This window comes from Thunnus maccoyii, chromosome 3 (genome assembly GCF_910596095.1).
Source record: "Thunnus maccoyii chromosome 3, fThuMac1.1, whole genome shotgun sequence".
NCBI lineage: Eukaryota > Metazoa > Chordata > Actinopteri > Scombriformes > Scombridae > Thunnus > Thunnus maccoyii.
Window position 1 is genome coordinate 6156091 of NC_056535.1, and position 18214 is coordinate 6174304.

General features: G+C 37.4%; 1 protein-coding gene across 5 annotated transcripts in view; it reads right to left on the reverse strand.

Moving 5' to 3' along the window:
* The window catches only part of cntn4 (contactin 4), a 204705-nt gene that overhangs the window by 161547 nt on the left and 24944 nt on the right, over positions 1 to 18214 (reverse strand). For all 5 annotated transcript variants that reach the window (XM_042401257.1, XM_042401241.1, XM_042401273.1 and 2 more), the window contains one exon: positions 7135 to 7180. The gene's annotated coding sequence lies outside the window, so the exon portion shown is untranslated. The remainder of the gene's footprint in view (positions 1 to 7134; positions 7181 to 18214) is intronic.

The following is an 18214-nucleotide window of genomic DNA, read 5'->3' on the forward strand; positions in this document are numbered from 1 at the left end:
CAATAAGCCTCAAGGAAGTTATCACATTTACAAAATCTTGATGTGAAAGTATATCTAAACATATGTTCAGCGCATCTATTCCTGTCACCCAGCTCGTGTGTATCTGAGAGTTTCTTTCCATGAAAGACATGTCTTCACTCTCTCAGTACCTGAATTACATGCTCAAGTCTGCAATTAATTCAACCTTTGATCCACCATTTTTCCATTATCCCGATATAAGCCTTAATTATAGTGAGAGGGATTTAAGAAGATCTACTCGTTAAAAAAAAAAAAAAATCAATTTATATGCGAGACCAGTAGTAATTAGTAAGAATGTACAGAGGATATTCCTAGTTGACCTGCAAAAGAGTGGAAAAAGAGAGATTATCTATTGGGTGGAGGAAATGGTGGTATTGACCTTGGGAATCTCACAACATGCTGGAGTAGAGATTCATTAATAACTGAATGAAACACTTTGATTGGTCCGTGGATTCAAAAACATACCCTCTGCCGTGTACTGTAAGTACCACAGGTGTGAATTCGACTCCATATCATCTTATTTCACATCTTGTCTGTCACTTTACAATGCATGCCATCCCATGAGGCAGAGGAGCCATTACGAGAAAGTAATGCCTGTTCCTTGCTGGAGAAAAAGGCGGCGTGGTTATATTGTGTGGAGGTCTGAGCTTTCTGCATCTACTTAGATCCTAAGCCTGCTAATGACAGCTTTGTTAACCTCTGTAAGATCTGTCCTTTCTCTAAAAAAGGACGGTAAAGCTTCTGAACCATGAAATAGAGCCAGATTTTTCTCTCACAAATGTAAACGGCCAGTTTATCGAGCTTCTATTAGCTTCAGACTAAGGTCTAAGAACAAAAAAAAATCAAGTAATGGATTAATCAATTACCGTGTTAATTAGCGCAACGAGTGAAGGATGAACTTAATTTGAAACATAGATTATGTTATTGTGATGTATGCTTAGAGCCATTTTGAACTACACTCAAAAGATTTATCCCAGTAGACTGTATGTGTAAGATTGATGCAATTGCTTTTTACTTGAGAGTGCACTGGAGAGTCACACAGATAGAACCAGATGACTGAAAATGGAATTTCTCATTACTGTCTCTCTGATATCTCAGGTTATTTTCTCTCAGAGAACACAACCACTGTGTCTGAAAGCTGGCCGCGAATGAGAGCGCTCACACTGAGGTTTCAAAGGCTCCCTGTGAAAGCCCCCCCACTGCTGCCCCAGAACCACAGAGCAGCATATGATATAGAGCAGAGCTGTCATCCTCGGCAGCCCGGGTCTCATTACTCAGGCCGTATTTATCCATCCAGGCTCAGGAAGTCTGCGTTTATCAAGCCTTTTTATCGATGGCCATCGGGGTCATTACTAGGGATGGACAGTATTTCCTGTGCAGTCATAATTAAGTCATACTGCTGCAGTCATTCATCAGTAAGGTTATAGTTTGACTGAAAGCTGCAAACGCCCTTATGACTAGCTCTTCTAAATAGTGTTTTGCAGAATTTCAAGATCACCGGAGACTCTTTGTCTTTTTTATGATGCCTTGTCAGTAGATGTGTTAATTGAGTGGTCTACACACACACTCAAAGTCACATGATTTGTGAAACCCTGATGTATGCGTTTAACAAAACTCTCAACCTTCCACATATATTAAAATCACATTGTCATCTGGTACACCCGAGTCATCATGTATCCAACCCCCGGGGTTTTGGAACAGAGTTATGGGAGTGCTAGCAGGTGGGAGAATTACAGTGTGTGGCTTGTGTAATAGTGAGAGCTCAGCATTTTAAAGCTAATTTCAGCATTACTGTCACATTGATGTGTGTCGCTGCAATCCTGTGTTTAGCCTATTTAAAAAAAAGATAACATTCAAAATATGCCAGACCAGGGAGGTGAAATGTTAGGTCACATTAGTCTAGAGGTCCTTGTTAAACATCTATGGTATAAATACTTGATGGTCATTAACATGCAGAATGGATCAGTGCTTTTAACCTAGCTCTTAGTAGATGTAAAGAAACAAAATATGGGATAGAAGTGAGAAAGTCAGAGACCTTCTTCAATTTGTGGCATAAGCAACGTGTAAATGTTGCTGTGAGATAATAAACAGAAAAGACAGTTAAATCTCTATTCATCCCTTGATGGAGGAGAATAACCTTGTTTATGGGCTGTGCCACAAAGCAGAAAATTGGTTCCTGAAAAAGTCATTAGCAACTTGCTTGTTTTATAGGGTGACATGCCCTCTTGTGACCAATACTGTGCATTTTTCTCTGTAAGAGCTTTTCCTTCCTTGTCAGATACTTAAACACAGGAGAAGGCTGTGAGTGGAAAATACTTACAGACACTTCCATAAATTAGTCTGGTACTGGTCTGTGAATCTACTTACTGTAAACATTTGGTTAAACACAAATATGCTGTTATTTTCACACATACAACAGGATAGCTTTAGTAATTTAATAAGTTAGGGGGAGTATAACCATTCATATTCACATGTATCTATATAGAAACATCTAAAAATATGTGCATATATGCATGAATATATCAATATTCATTTGAATGGTTTATTGCATGTGGAAGAGGCCTATTACGCGTGCTTCCATCGACGTTCTCTCAATATATTATTTTCTACTATTTTAGTCTTAAAGGGAAACTTCGTTATTTTTCAACCTGGACCCTATTTCTCCATCATTTTGTGTTTAAGTGATTAATGAAACAACAATTTTTGAAAATGGTCCAGTATTGAGTGAGGGTGCTGCAGCCGGCAGCCACGAATAAGGCTGTAATGTTATCCTTTGGGGCAATAATGCCGTGTCAATATATGTCCACTAAAAGTGCTTGTTTTTGTCACTGACAGGCTCAGATTGTTATTATAAGTGTCTAACAACATTATGGAAAGGACCATACAGAGAAACATTTTTCTTTACCTTTCGCTTGATCCGGTCTATTTGTTATTTAGCTAAACAAGTCTTGCTCAAGGACAAGTCTTGTTCTGAAATCTCACAAAAGTTGAATAAATGTCGAAATCAGCTAAATATTCATCCATGACTTTGAAAATCTTTTAGGTAACACTAAGCTCCTCCCGGCCCTCCTCTCTCCAACTCTGTCATGGCTGAATATTAAGCTGATTTTGACAACAACTCAGCTCTCGTGAGATTTCAGAATGAGACTTCTTGGGTGAGATTTGTTAAGACCAAGGGGCAACCTCTAGGGCTGAGAAATGAAGCCAATGCAGAAGTGCCAAAAACTGCAGTGGCTTGAATGGCCACTTGAGGCTGACTCCATAAGCGAGTCAATCCCCATAGACCACTATGTTAATATGCCCAACTTTACAGCAGAAATAAACATGTTTACAGCATGGTACAAAAAATGGTTTTGGTCTCTATAGCTAATTTCCCCTTTCATGACAACTGTACAGGGGGTGAATTTTTTATAACTCACCCATTTAAATTTTATTAAGCTGTAAAATTATGCATAATTAAGGACGTGGCTGCTTTGAGTGACAGGTTGCCAGCCTCTAGGTGGCTTGTTTCAGCAACAAGACTTCATTCGGCCCGCCTCAGCCCCACCTCTTTGACCATTTTGGATTAGGTGACGGCTGGAGCTGCCCACTTTGAGCTTCAAAACTGCTCTTCAGAAACCAATGGGTGACATCACAGTGGCTACATCCATATTTTTTACGCTCTATGGTTTAGACACAAGCGGGTAGTTCCGGGTCTGAAAAATGAAGCTAATGTGAACCTGAAGGGGGCGACTCCACTGGCTCCAAAATGAAGTCCGATTGTAAAGATGTCTATGAGAAAACGACCCTTCTTCTCACTTGATTTTATTACCTCAGTAAACACTTTCCAAATGAGTTTATGGCCTGAATCACTAGTTTTAAGTCTTCTTCAATACAGCATTCTGTTCATTTTCTAAATTATGGTCCCATTTAATTTAAATTTGATGATAAAGCAGGTTATGCTTTAGGGCGTGGCAATGTTGTGATTAACAAGTCCCTACCATGACAATAACAATGATTAGGTAATGTAAACATAGCGTAACCCCAGATTCAGTATAGGTGTAGCCGTAGTTGTCACTATTTCAGTGTGTTTTCAGTTCATGAAAGTTATTTGTAACATTTTAGTCACCTAAAAAATTCTTGTTCAGTGTTTGGTTGTAATAAAAGACCCTCTAAGGAGTCGGATGTTCAGTTTTTCCAGTAAGAACATTTTGTTTTAATGGTCTTAAGCCCGTTTTTTGCTAGCAAAAATTAGCATTAGCATTATCAAAGTTAACCATAGACTTTAAATGCACTGTGCTGACCAAGCTAGCAGCTAGCATTAGGGTCAGCTCCACCCTCTCATCCAAATGTGGTCACTTCTCATCACTTCTCGCTCCAAAAATCCAAGATGGCAATGGTCAAAATGCCAAACATGAGGCTTCAAAATGCGAGTTCACAAACCAATGGCTGACGTCGTCAGTGGCTATGTCCATTATTTTTATAGTCTATGGTTAGACACAATAACAAACAGACCGGATCAAGCGAAAGGTAAAGAAAAACTTTATTTCTCTGTATGGTCCTTTCCATAATGTTGTTAGACACTTATAATAACAATCTGAGCCTGTCAGTGGCAAAAACAAGCACTTTCAGTGGACGTACATTGACAAGGTGTTATTGCCCCATCAGATTACATTGCAGCCTGTTTTGCAGCTGCCAGCTGAAATGTTCTCGCTCAATACTGGACCAATTTCAAAAACTGTTGTCCCCATTAGTCACTTAGACACAAAAGATGGGAAAAGGGTCCAGGCTGAAAAATACCAAAGTTTCCCTTTAAGTGGCTTTTGATATTATATGTAATGTAAAATATAATCCCTGACATTCTGTATGCTGATTAATGGCACCACAGTACATTGAAAGAGATTAAAAAGTAGAATTTTCTTTCTGTCAGAAATTCTGTTTTACTAACTACCTTTTAAAGTTCTGTATACCACATTGTAACACACAGACCAGGTCCTTAGGTTAACTAAAGCAAACTAAACTAATTGGCAGTCACTGTTCAGGTCTTAATGTGGGTTATATACTGTATGAAGAAATGTTTTAGTTATTAGACATTTTAAAGGGTTAATAAATAAATAAAATTGAAAAGCCATGTTGCAGATGCCCTGTGGTGTCTTCAGGGGAATCCTTGAGGGAAAACATATTCATTATTGTACATTCTTTATAGAAATAGTTTGTCATTTTGGGAAATATGTTTGCTTTAAGTCAGATAATACCAAGATGACTAGCTTAGCTTCAGTAAGTATAAATACCTCTAGAGTTTACTGACTAACACATGTCTTGTTTTTTAAATTTTTTTTATACAAATCAAACAAAGTGTAAAAATGATAAGTTGTGGTTTCATGGGGAGTTACTAGTTACTTGGCTAAGAAATAGTCCTAGCACGTAACTCCCCCAAAAAACACAACCAAGAGACAGCTACCACAGCTCGAGGCTAAAGCCAACGCAGAATTATCTTTAATCGCAATATCACCGACAGCCACTGCTGGATGTCATTTTGGAAATTATTGCTCTGTTAGTAAGATTTGAAGACTTATAGTAGCTTTGATGGGCATTGATTGACAGGAACTCGCACTGAGGCAGATTATTTTCACAATATTTCACTAAGTTTAATGTTAATTACAATATCTGCCCTGTTAGCACAACTTAGTTAAGTAGCTAATGTTAGGCCAAGTGTGCAGTGTTCACTGTTTCCAGTCAGCTAGTGTTCGCTTGGGTCCGAGGTAGCGGGGTCCAGACCGTGAAAGGCAACTCCCCGCACTCCTTATTTGGAGGGTCCTGGCTCCAAACGGAAAAGATGGCTTCTGTGCAAACCAACGGGTGATGTCACACTTCTCTACATCCATATGACATAAATGTATAGTATAAAAGTTATTTAACCATGCTGGTAGGTGGAATTTGTTATCTTTTAACAGAACATGTTAGCTATTTCCCCCCTGTTTCCACTCTAAGCTAATCATCTCCTGGCTTTAGCTTGATATTTAGTGTACAAATATGAGAATGATCTCTTTATCCATCTCTTGGCATGAAAGTGAATGAGTGTTGGTTTTTTTTCAATTCTTTATTTAGAGGATAGTTGAGAACATTTCAACAACTACAAAGAAACAGCCTTGCAATAACAGGGACCATTAAGTCTGCAACAAATGAACAGCATGACTTGAAACCCCTTCTCCTTATACTGTTTTTTTAAACAATATACATCCTATAAATTTTTCAATAACTATTTAGATTCTGAAAAGAGGGACATATAGTAGCAAAGATGTACATTCACATGTTGGGATACAATCCAGTAAGTTATCTAAGTTCTGAAACAAAAAAAAAATGGTTAGGAGACCAAGCAACCTTTTCCTTAGTAGAACTGTGTGTCAGATTATTGAAACAAAACAAAACACACCGACGAAGGATCTATTAATTTATGAACTCCATAAAGTGTGGCTGTGACTGCTGTAAATAAGAAACCCATTTTGACCATGACTCAGTAAATCTGTTCATTTGTAGGCAAAGTGAAAAAGTATTTTTTTTCCCATTATGAATACTTCATTAACTATATCTGTCCATTCCTTTATGGTGTGGGAGTCAGGAAGCAGCCAGTGCTTAGTGATGGTTTTCTTGCAAGATATCAGAACACCAAATAAATATTCGTTGAAGTGCCCTGAATAAAAGTCAATTTTCCCTAAAATAAAAGTGCAAAACTGGAAATGTATTTTCATATTAAATATGCCTTGCAATGTTTTTTGCATCTCTGACTAGAAATGTTTTATTACTGGACATTCCTAAAATATAGATTATGCCAGTGATTGGCATCCAGTCTCCAGCACTTTGAATCCTCTCCTGTAAAGTGTGCTTTCTATGAGTGCTGTTCCTAAAATGTTGAACTATTACATTAACTATTAATTTTCATGTGATACCTCTAAAATCAGATAGTATTTAGCCCAATATATTATTGAGGGAACATTCTTTTTCAAACTGACATGTGCCTGGCAGGTGAAAAAAAAAAAAAAACTTTAAAAACTCTGAATGTCAGGTATCTCTTTGACTTCCAGGCAGGGAGCTGTTTTGTCAAAATAGGAAAATATGAAGTAAATGAAGACATGACACCTTCAGAAGTCTTGAAGCCTCTGGGTAAAGCTGGCACTGCAGAATACTGTGAAAAAACAGGCATAAAAAGTTGCTGTAATGTGCACTGCATAAACTGAACATGTACTGCAAGTAAGAAAACAACTGATTTAAAACTGCAGAGTCTTTTGAAACAATCCTTATCCACCGCAGAAAATAAACGCAATCTCTCATTAGGAGAAAGCATAGGTGGAACAATAACTGACTGGCCTTGTCATCATGTATTTTTGCAAGTTTCCAAAAAGGCTCCAAAAAGCATTGTCTTTAAAAATAACCTTCCTTCCAGTATAAATACATTTGAGTGGATATGACTACTTGTTAAGCTCTTGTGCTATCCCAGATCATTGTTCATTAAGTGTTAATGAACAGTGGCGGAATGAGCAGGGATATTACAGACAAACAATTAGACAAGCACTCAAACAGAGGCTGCACAGGTCAAAGTGCAGCAGATTAATTACCTCTGTCACATGTAAATGAAAATGGAAGTTACAAGAGAAAGTACACTGGCAAAGGATATGTTGATGGTGTGTAATTTTCTAAGTTACTTTCAGGCACAAAAGGAGCACAGTCTTAAGATTAAAGCCACTGAACATAGAGCTGGAGAAAAGACAGCAGCATGTACCCCGGATACACCTATGTTGCTCCAGTGAACACAGAATTTTTTTTCTCTTTTTTCCCAGATTGGTAAAAGATCATAAACAGGGGTAGAGAATAAGAAGGCAGAGGGAGAAGTGTAGTGTTTTAAGGCGTGCCACCCCATCACCCACGAGTGACGCACTGATCTTCATTTCCCTGCTCGCTGTAGCACATCTCATCATGCCTTTCCAGGTGCAGCCTTTTGAGCAGTTCCCTGGTGTCAGCTGGGCCTGCTGAGCTGCTAGAGGACATGCTAACAAGGATAAGTGGAGGGTACACTGTGTTCACAGTGGGGACATGTGATAATGTGGATGTGGGACCTAGTTAGATCAAGTCAGGCCCAGTCACATACACTTGAAGTGTTCACACATATGTGACTGCGTAGATGACAGATAGATAACAAAAAATTGACAAAATGACTAGCCTACTTCTATAATCTTCTCAACATGACTCCTGAGGTCCTTTGTATTCAACAGGGATTGCATCAACATTTTATAAGCCCATTGTGGTTATGCATGGAGACCACTATAGTCAGGCTACTATCATCATTGTAAACACCATGCTCAACTTCTATTGTATGGTGGCCTGTTTAGAAAATGACAGGAAAGAGACATTCTATAGAGAGATAAAACATTATGGGCCCTATTTTCATGGAGGTGCAATGACCAGCACAAGCAGTGCTCTGAATGTTTGGTATTTTCCTGACCTTGAAACTCACTTTGCGCATCTCTGTTGTATTTAAAAAAAATCTTTTAAAATCTTATTTGTATTTAAAAGATTTTAAAAAATCTACTAAAGACCAATCAGCTGTGTGAGCATTGAGGCTAAACTCCATCTATGGTCTTGATTTAAATTTGACAAGTTCTAATTGACATTGTGGGTGTGTGTGATGTGCTGTGTGTAATTTTGTATTTTGTATGGTGTACTTTGTACTGTTTGTTGTTGTGCTCTTGTATGTTTTTTGTTGGGGACTACAGATGCAAACTAGCTTCAAGCTAACTCTGGTGCAGTGCATCTTCAATGTTTCAAACTGCACACTGTCCCAGTCAATAAATCCATCAATCAATCAATTTTGGTGATGCAGTTCAGAGACCATGGTGCACAGGTGGAAGGAGAGGCGCAAACAGTTAAAGCTGCAAAAAGCAAGTTGTTGTATCGTTGTTGTATAGTTCTAACAATGAAAGCTGGGCAATTCACAGTCTCTAAATGCTGCAGTCATATATTTTAACCTAGAGGGGAATACTGGGAATTTTACACTGACAATTGACATACTTGAGTTTCATACTGTAAGATGTTATATAGATCAGTTCCAAAGGCAAACATTTTGAAGCCTTTTAATAATGGTGCAAAATATTGATGTTGATCAAAAACAGTCTAGTAGTAGTGGTTGTACTGTATACTGTATTCAAGACAAGCTCTGCTCTTGTCAAAAAAGGTTGAACAATGTAAAGATGGAAGTATTCTCTTACCTTTAGAGCCAAATAATTTCAAATCTGAACTATTTAAATTCACCGACACATTTTGAAAATTACTTGCCTCAACAATTTTGATTTTCACAAAAGATTTATAATGCTAATATTTCTTTCCTGAAAAATTGAATACCCAGTAAAACGCAGTATATCATGTCATTAACTACATGGGTTGAGCTGGGGCTTTCGCAATATCATATATCAGATTTGAGATAAATATATATTTCCAGCAGTAGTTTGTTAGAATTGCCATTATTTCATCTGTGTATTTATAATTAATTTAACCCCTTCAAGGTACAGAAATGATTATGTTTTATTGAACACTGCCTGAGCCTCGCTTTTATTACGTAGAACAGCTGGCAAATGTATGAGCACCTAACCTAAAAGTTATTAGTATCACACCACATCTTTTCTGATAATTTAATGTAAATTATAATAGTCCCAGTAAAGGAAAACAGAATAAAAATATCTCAGATCTCCAGATATTGCTATAGTTTTACAGGAATCTCTAAAATGATGTTTCAAACCAAAATATAGAGACAAGCAGTGGATATTAACATGTTTTAAGCCAATTTGCTGTTTTATACTTAAGGATGTATCCAAGCGGCTTCATCAGTTCGGCTGACAGGAGGGGAGTTCCCCACCTGACAGTCAATTGTCAGTAAGGGGGTTGTTAACACGTTGATATTGCAGGAGGGTTGCTGGGGTCACATGTGAGTGGTTATGGTCACATGTGAGGTGTGATGAATTAGGGTGTGAACTGGTGTGAAACTTCCTGGAAAGTGATGTCAGGATGTTGCTGATAGGTGATGTTGCACCACCCCACCCCCACCTCTCTATTCAAGAAGAGTTGTTCCAGTTTGACATAAATGGCTTCCTTTACTCCTCTTGCCAATCACCTGTCTTCTGTCCAGAATCCATACATTGCTGTCCTTAATGAATCTCTTTTATATTATAATGTGTGTTGTTTCCTCTGTGTTGTGCAGTTGTCATCACAACATTACAGATGCAATGACAGCGTGCAGGAAAAAAAAGTTCTTTGTTTCTGCTACAGCATATCGTTACATGAATGGTGTCTGATGAAGTGCTATAGCTAGTTTCTTGTGCAGCAAATCCCTTTTGAAATAAAGTATTTATACTGAATAGCAATATGCCAAACATTTTAGCAGACAAGGTTGTCATATTGCAAGATTTTGGACACATTCAGAACAAGAAATTGCTGATCATATCACACAGATGGTTACATACAATGTAAAGCAGGACCAAGGTTTTCTTTTGTGCCCACACATTGCACAAGTTTTCAGCTTGGTGCAGCCTCTTTCATTCCTCTTTAACTTTGTTAACTTCTGTAGGAATGGCAACCTTAACAGTTTTCTGGCACACCACCAACACCGCCTTCCACCAACAAACACAGCTAAGCACAATCAATCAATTAAGCTAAGCTAATTAGAGCAGAGATCCAACACAAGCATCTAGTGAATGTGTTATACACCATTATGCTGAGTACTAGAACAATACTTCTTTGTCATTTGTTTATTTGGTTTGACAATGAAATGTCTTTACATCAGTCGCTTGTAGCACCATCCTCCTTTGTTCAGCAGCTGAAAATGTGGAAGACTTAGTGTACTTAGGATTTGTGGCCCTTTTTAGGTGCTAGACAGTCAAATTGTGTTTGTCCTTATTTACTAAATGACCGCTCCGAGGTTTTGGAAAAAAATGGAAGAAAAGTGGTAGAGCTGAAAATTGCGTGTTTGGTCTCATGCAATATATATTTTAAGGTGTTCCTGTTCAAAGATGCACAATATGGGAGGAGGAAATGAACATTTATACAAATAGCCGCTTCATCGGATTTATCACTGCAGACTGGCCACTGTAGCAGAAGAAATGGTCTGAATTTAACATTTGGGGAAAGCAAGTGTAAAATACACAGTATGGAACTGTTTTATCAGACTGGTCAACAACAGTGAAGGCAGAGAAAGAAAGAAATAGAAACACAAATTAAAAGATGCTTTGTAAAGTTATTTTGGGGGCATCAACCTGTTATTTTCCACACGACTTTACCTTTCTGTTTCCCTCAGTTTCCTCCTGCTTATTTTTCCTGACTTATTAAAAGGCTCACAGTAGCTCCAGTCCAGTGCGATATGACTGAAGCAGTTTGTAATACTTATCAAGCGGGCCAGTTCTATTAGCCTATTTTATCTGTTTACAGAATAAATGTAGTCAAAGAGGTTTAACCCAAACTCAAAGAAATCATTCAATCACTGATCTTTGTTTAGCTGATGACATTAAGAAATTTCCTCACGTAAGATAAAGTAATTTCCCCTGCAAACCTCCATCCTGCGAGAGAAATTATTTCCTCTTATGTCAGGAAAAATAGATGAATGCAGTTCCAAAGATATCCTTCCTTTAACCAATATTTCATGTTCAGCAGCAGAAAACTCTTTCTTTTTGCGCTCCATTGCTCGCAGACATGCACAACATGAATCAAAACAGCCCAGAATCAGATCTTATTTAGCAGCACTATATGCAAATCAGATGAACTGGGACTGAGGCCATTGACATCTGTAGTATCAGTAGATACCCCACTAAATTCAAAAATTGCAGTGTTATTTTTGTTAACCTTACAGTAAATTGCAACAAACAAAATAAATATCCCCTATAATATGAGAAATGCACTTCACATCAATGCCCTTGACATCAATCTGTGTTCACTTGGTGATAACATTCTTTAAGTCTGCCATCTTGGTTTCAGTGCATATTTATGTACAAGCAGTGTTAATTTAGGTAGTTAATGAATGACATTTCTGAGGAAAATATGAATATTTTCTCATCAGGAAATTTTTAGTTTCATTTGTCTACATTTGTGATTTCATGTCATTGAAGATGGCGTGTTGTTTTCAATGACCAGTTTATGGGTTTGTTCTCGTCTATCACAACTGGAAAAGGTACTTTTACCAGTTTATACCAGACATAGGTTCATAAACAGTGCCCATGTCAATGCTTTCTGTAGTAATACAATTTACTCGCTTTCTTCAGGTGTTTTTCTGAAACTTTTGCCGTTCTTGCTTGGTCATTTGTCCATTTATTTGTTTACTTTTTATTTATTGACAAAAAAATAGTTCATCATAGTTTTTGGTGACAAGTTGCTTGCAATTAGTTTTAGTCTAATTTTTCACCAAGAAAATATGTCACTGTGTTAAGAAATGTAGTCATCCAGTTTGACAGTTAAGAAAACTTTTTCACATAACAGTTTTATAAGCAGTACAGAGAAGTTAAAAAGGTCAAGATACCGCAATGTTTTATGCAAGAATTACAAGCAGAGTAAAGGAACTAACTCCATTTGATAGGCTGACTGTATCCCAAAACTTGAGACTTCCTCACACCTTTCATGGTTTTCTGCTCCCTTAGTCAGCTCAGTAGCAGAGATAAGAGGTGAAAAGCCTGTTTTGAACCTCAGCACAAAACAGCCCTAATGGTTTTAGATCATGTTCCCTCTCTGACACACCATTAAGTGCTAAATGTTAGGAATTGCATTACTGCTGCTTCTAAGATTAAGAGTGATAAGGAAACACTGTTATTCCTATCCTCTGTGCTCACCAGCAGAGGCCATAGCTTTCTGCTGATGAATAATTCACACAGCCAAATCATCTGCCGCAAAAGATAAAGGCCCTCCAACCACTCCTCAAGTGTATTGATTTTTGTTCTCTTTGTATGTTGGACTGAAGAGTGTCAAATGGATAATGGAAGCACAAACTGTAAAGAAAAAAAAGAGTCATAAGCATTTTCAATCACCTCAAGATTTTTTTCTGACACATCAAGGACAGAAAAGTTGCAAAGGTTAATAAAATGTTGGTGTGAGTGTCTCGCTACTCAAATCACAACCTTCTAAAACCAATTTTATAGTTAATTTTATAGTTGAGTTTTATAATATCTTAAACATTTATACATGCATTAAGTAAATACATATTTACTTTATTTATATAGAATTCTTTTGATTATGCAATATTTCCCAGATCTCATTTACATGCATACTACATGATTTTTTTTTCTTCTTCGTCTTGATTTAATTTTATTTACTTTGAACAAAACAAAAGGAATTTGCACCTTCACATGAATATATCGACCTTTTATTGCCATCAGAAAAACGGGTCAAAGAGATTTTCTTAGTTTTTTCTTTTTGAAAAGGACAGTAAAATGTATTTGAAAATATATCTTGGGTATATGTTTTGTAATTGAAAATGACAACTATTTCTATATTTTGTGGCTTAGTGGGTCACATCCTTAAATTTTATGTGGACAGCATTTGTTTTAAGAAAACAGTGGGTTATTGCAAGCTATCATTCCAGAGGCAAACATCTGGATTTATACACAACCAATTAATCAAAACATGCATAGAATTTTTTATCCTGATTAAATATTTTTATCCGAATTTTACGGTATACATCATTGTTTATCATTATATCTTATGTATAACTCACTACGTGCAGGGCTGGTGCCAGGATTTTTCCTCTCCTGGTGTTAAGGGGGAGCTTGACCAATACGTGATGGAGCTAAGAAAATTGTCGATTTTCATGACTTCAGAGTAACTTTATAAGGAAGTTCTCGTTTTTTCAATAAAAGCAGATATGGCACACAGCACATTTGATATAAACGTAGTCCATACATGCATCCACAATTGATAACAACACAATACATCCAAAATATAACAACAACAACAAGTGCATTTATTCCATATGTATAATCAGACAACTGTGCATTGGTAATAATGTTTCAGATGAATGGCTATCAAAATGTCAATGAAAGGAATAATATCCAGATAGCCTATGTCTGTCAATTGTGCACACATGGTGTAAAATGAGCATCATAATCTTAGCAATTATATTTCTATTGCAAAAATACTTGTGGGCCAACTGGCCAACAATATCCATGCATCTTCTTGTTCTTGCTCTTGTTCCACATACCAGAATGAATGAATGACAGCCCCCAAACGTTCCACTTTAGGATCTGCCTGAAGACTGTTCTTAACATCAGGTGGCACTGAACAAGTAGCTAGGTTGGGCATGGCAAATTAGAAAAAAAAAAAAAAAAATCTTCCTCCTCTTTGGTGCCCCTTCAGCTGATTGTGCCTGAGGTGACCGCCTTGCTGATTTATGCCTAAAAAGGGCCCTGGTTTTGGCTGATAGCTGGGCTAGCAAACAAAACTGTGCTGATAACTGCTGCTGACAAGCCAGTCAGGATGTGACATTTTGCTACTGGTGTACTGACAAGCTAACTAGCATGAGGGAGTGCATTTTTCCCCAAAGGATGTAGATTTGCTAGCTTTTTCAGCAAGCCAAAGTGCAACATGTGCAATGTGTCCATGTTTGTAGTCAAGGAGACATTAGCTAGACAGCTAATGTGTGTCACAGTTCACAGCCTGTGACCCTTTTAGTTCTGTATTGCAGGCTGCTGTCTGACTGTCAGTGCCATACCATGCCATATGGTGCTTTATGCAATTTATGTTTAAAATTATATGTTTTATTTGGCCATTTGCAAAGAGGTTCAGACACAAGTTTTGGTGAACTTTCATATAAAGTTATTAAATGTATAAAATGCAGTAGCATCTGACAGTTGTGTCCAATGCCAGTGTGACTTTCTGTCACCAACAGTTCTGCTTCGCTGCTGCAAAATATCAATGGAGACCTATCAATAGAGACCTTTCCCCTGTGACTTCTCATTAAAAAAAAGAGAGTTATAATGTGATCCTGTAAGCTCAGGCTGCAAGGCTAATGACCGGCTTAATGAAACATGGGATGGATGGATGGTCCCTTAAAGAGACCCTTCTACTCCAGTATACCTGCTGTGCCATTTGGTTCTTTTAAGCTCAATAAATACATTCCTTATGTGACAGTTGATCACTGGCCCCTCAGCTCTGAGCCCCTGCTCCTCCTATCCCTTCATTCAAAATGTTCTAGACACACCTCTGCAGGCCTGTGATATAGAAACCCCTTAAGGAAGAAAGTGTTAATGAGAAATTTCATACCATATCTCTCTGGGTCTAATGGGAACTAAGTTAGAAGGAAAAAGTTCTACATTAAGAACTTTATCCTTTCAACTTCATGAATAGTTTGCACAAGTCTGTAAAGAGAGAAGATGAGTGATGCAGCGATTCATTACAAGGAAGAGAAGAAGCCTTTGCTGCACGGCTTTGTTGAGAAAGAAAATTTATCATTGATGAAATAGTGCATGTCTCAGAATTTTATGCTCACAAATTCAGAGGAAGAGACTTTGGGCAAACATTTGTAATTTTTACAGTCAGCTTTGCTAATTTGTATGACATAATGTGTCACATGTTATCTTGTCTGTGATAACGTTATATTTTACCTTTTTGTGATTACACATAATATATCTACAATTTGCTCTGTGCAGAAGTTGTTAACACTTGTTATTGGTACACATGATATAAATGGTATCTATGTATTTTTCATTGCAAAGATAAATCTACATCTAGAATTATAGCACACTACATCAAAGCATCTCTGGATCCATTATATTGTAATGAAGATACTGTAATTGACATTTCAGCATACAGACATCTCACTAATTATATTTACATGCACAGAAATTGGTTTTCAACTTTGTTACTCATTAGGTCTGATGCACAAAATGTCACAACTATTTAAAACTGTTTGCACACAGACAATATGTATTCACACTCTTTGCTTCAGACTTATAACCCCTTGTGTACGGATGGTTCTGAAAATTTCACTCATTGTGAAACTGAATGAGCCTCATTTCCACACCCATAGTCAGCCATAGATGTACATATACATTATCTACTGTTTGCATATCAATGTGTCTGTCTGCTCCATCATGAGACTGGTTGATGAAAAGAAGAGCAAAGAAGAATTACAATTATACCAATTGTGTAGTTGCATCGGAGCCTTCCTTCAAAAACGAATGGCAATTACACAAGGCGGCAATTTATACCATCATGAATTCATCACATGGAAACCATCATCGCCAGTGATATCTCAATCATCAAACATCAGAAAGGTAATCAATAATTTAATGTAAGGTGCTCATCAAAACGGATTCTACAAAGTGCTTAATTAAAGATAAAATTAAAAAAATCTGATTTGATTAAATCTGCCTTTGATTGCCACATTATAGATTGCTATATAGACTGCAAAACTATACATAATCAGTGGAATTAGATAACATTCTAATTTAATGTTAAATTACAGTGGAAAATGATTATATGGATCAAAAAGCTGGGGACACAATCATTCCTACACAAATGCTGTTTAAATAATTTGCTTATGGTAATCAAGTAGTCCGCTTACAGTGTTCATTTTGAGTCTTTTTATACATGATAACATATGGGGAAAAAATTAAACTACTATTTTTTTTTACTTCACTGCCATGATACATGATGAGTATGATAAGTACTTCACGGCTGCTGTACCATTATAGCCTTGCTGTAACCTGTCTGCCTCCAACTGGTTACCTGAGGCTGGTTTTGCCTGCACATTGAAATCATGACAGGAAAAAGAAAATCATTTTCTCTCAGTGAGAAACGTAGTCTCCTTGAAGCTTATGACAAACTGCCGAAAACGAGCCAACGAGATGCAGCAGTAAAACAACAAGCATTTGAAACAGCTGCGCTGTATTTTGAAATAGTCAATAAAATTCAGTAAATAGTGAAGCTGCCCATTTCATTACTTTATATTCATGTAATAAATATACAAATGTCAATTGTAATCTGCATGAGAAATAGAGAAAAGAAAAAAATGGTTATAATAATCATTCGCTTATAGTGATCAATTTGACCTGGACAGAAGTGATCACTATAAGCAGTTTCCACTGTGTTAGAATCTCAAAATATCTTTTAACTTTACTGTATTACACTCGGTTCGCTATTCAGTTCAAAACCATGTGTACACATGGCTTACAGTATGCATGAGGTGCTCATATTCTCACCACATATACTCTTCTATAAAAATTCCACTTTATGTGTGGGAAATGTATGCATGGTCTTTGTGAATATGCATGCTCCATACATCTGGCCCCAGGAAACATCCATTTCCTCTGTGTTAAAGGGGACCTATTATGCTTTTCCTTATTTTCAGTGTTAATGTTACAATGTTGGATGTTCATATTAAACGTGGCCAAAGTTTCAAATAATGAGGTAAACATATGTAGAAGTAATCCCTGTGAGCAAAAAGCACCAGCTTCAGACTACTCTGAATGCTCGGTTCCCAACAGTTTTTTCTACTTCCAGCCCGAGCCGACATTGGCTCATGACGGATTTCTTTATATGGTCATCTGTTCCCCGCACACAGCATGCAAGTTCACTGCTCTGCTCTGCTAACATTATAACACTTTTCCATTGTTTTGGGGGTAGTCATGCTGAGCCATGACTGGAGTCGGGCTTGCACGCTGTGAGTGTTTTTCCATTACACAGCACTACAAAGTAAAATAAGTTGTTTACCTGTTGGAGGTGTGCTAGTTGTCTGCAGCTCTTCATCAAACATCATTGACCTTGGCTGCTTCTGCTTGTACTATTCCTCCCTGCATTATTTCTAACTGATCCGCTCAACAAAGAGCTCTAAATATCTCCATATATAGTTGTGTCGACTGGTTTTTAGCGCCACTAACGAAGCTCTGCTAATTTGGTGAGGAATTTAATTTCCTGTCAATTCTTTATGTAAAATTCTCCAGTTATTTAGTCATTAAAAAGATTTTAATTTGCAGCAGTAAAGCAGGAAATGTTGGGTTTTCATCAGCAATGACTTAATACAACTCTGATACGGCTGCCCCTCGGCAAGCATCCAGAAAGCTGGCCAATCAGAACAGAGTGGGCTCATGAGGAGGGGGGCCTTAAAGAGACAGTAGCTAAGACTGCCTGTTAGAGACAGAGGCTGAACTGAGGGGCTGCATAAAGGGCCAGTATAAGATAAATAAGGAGTTTTTTT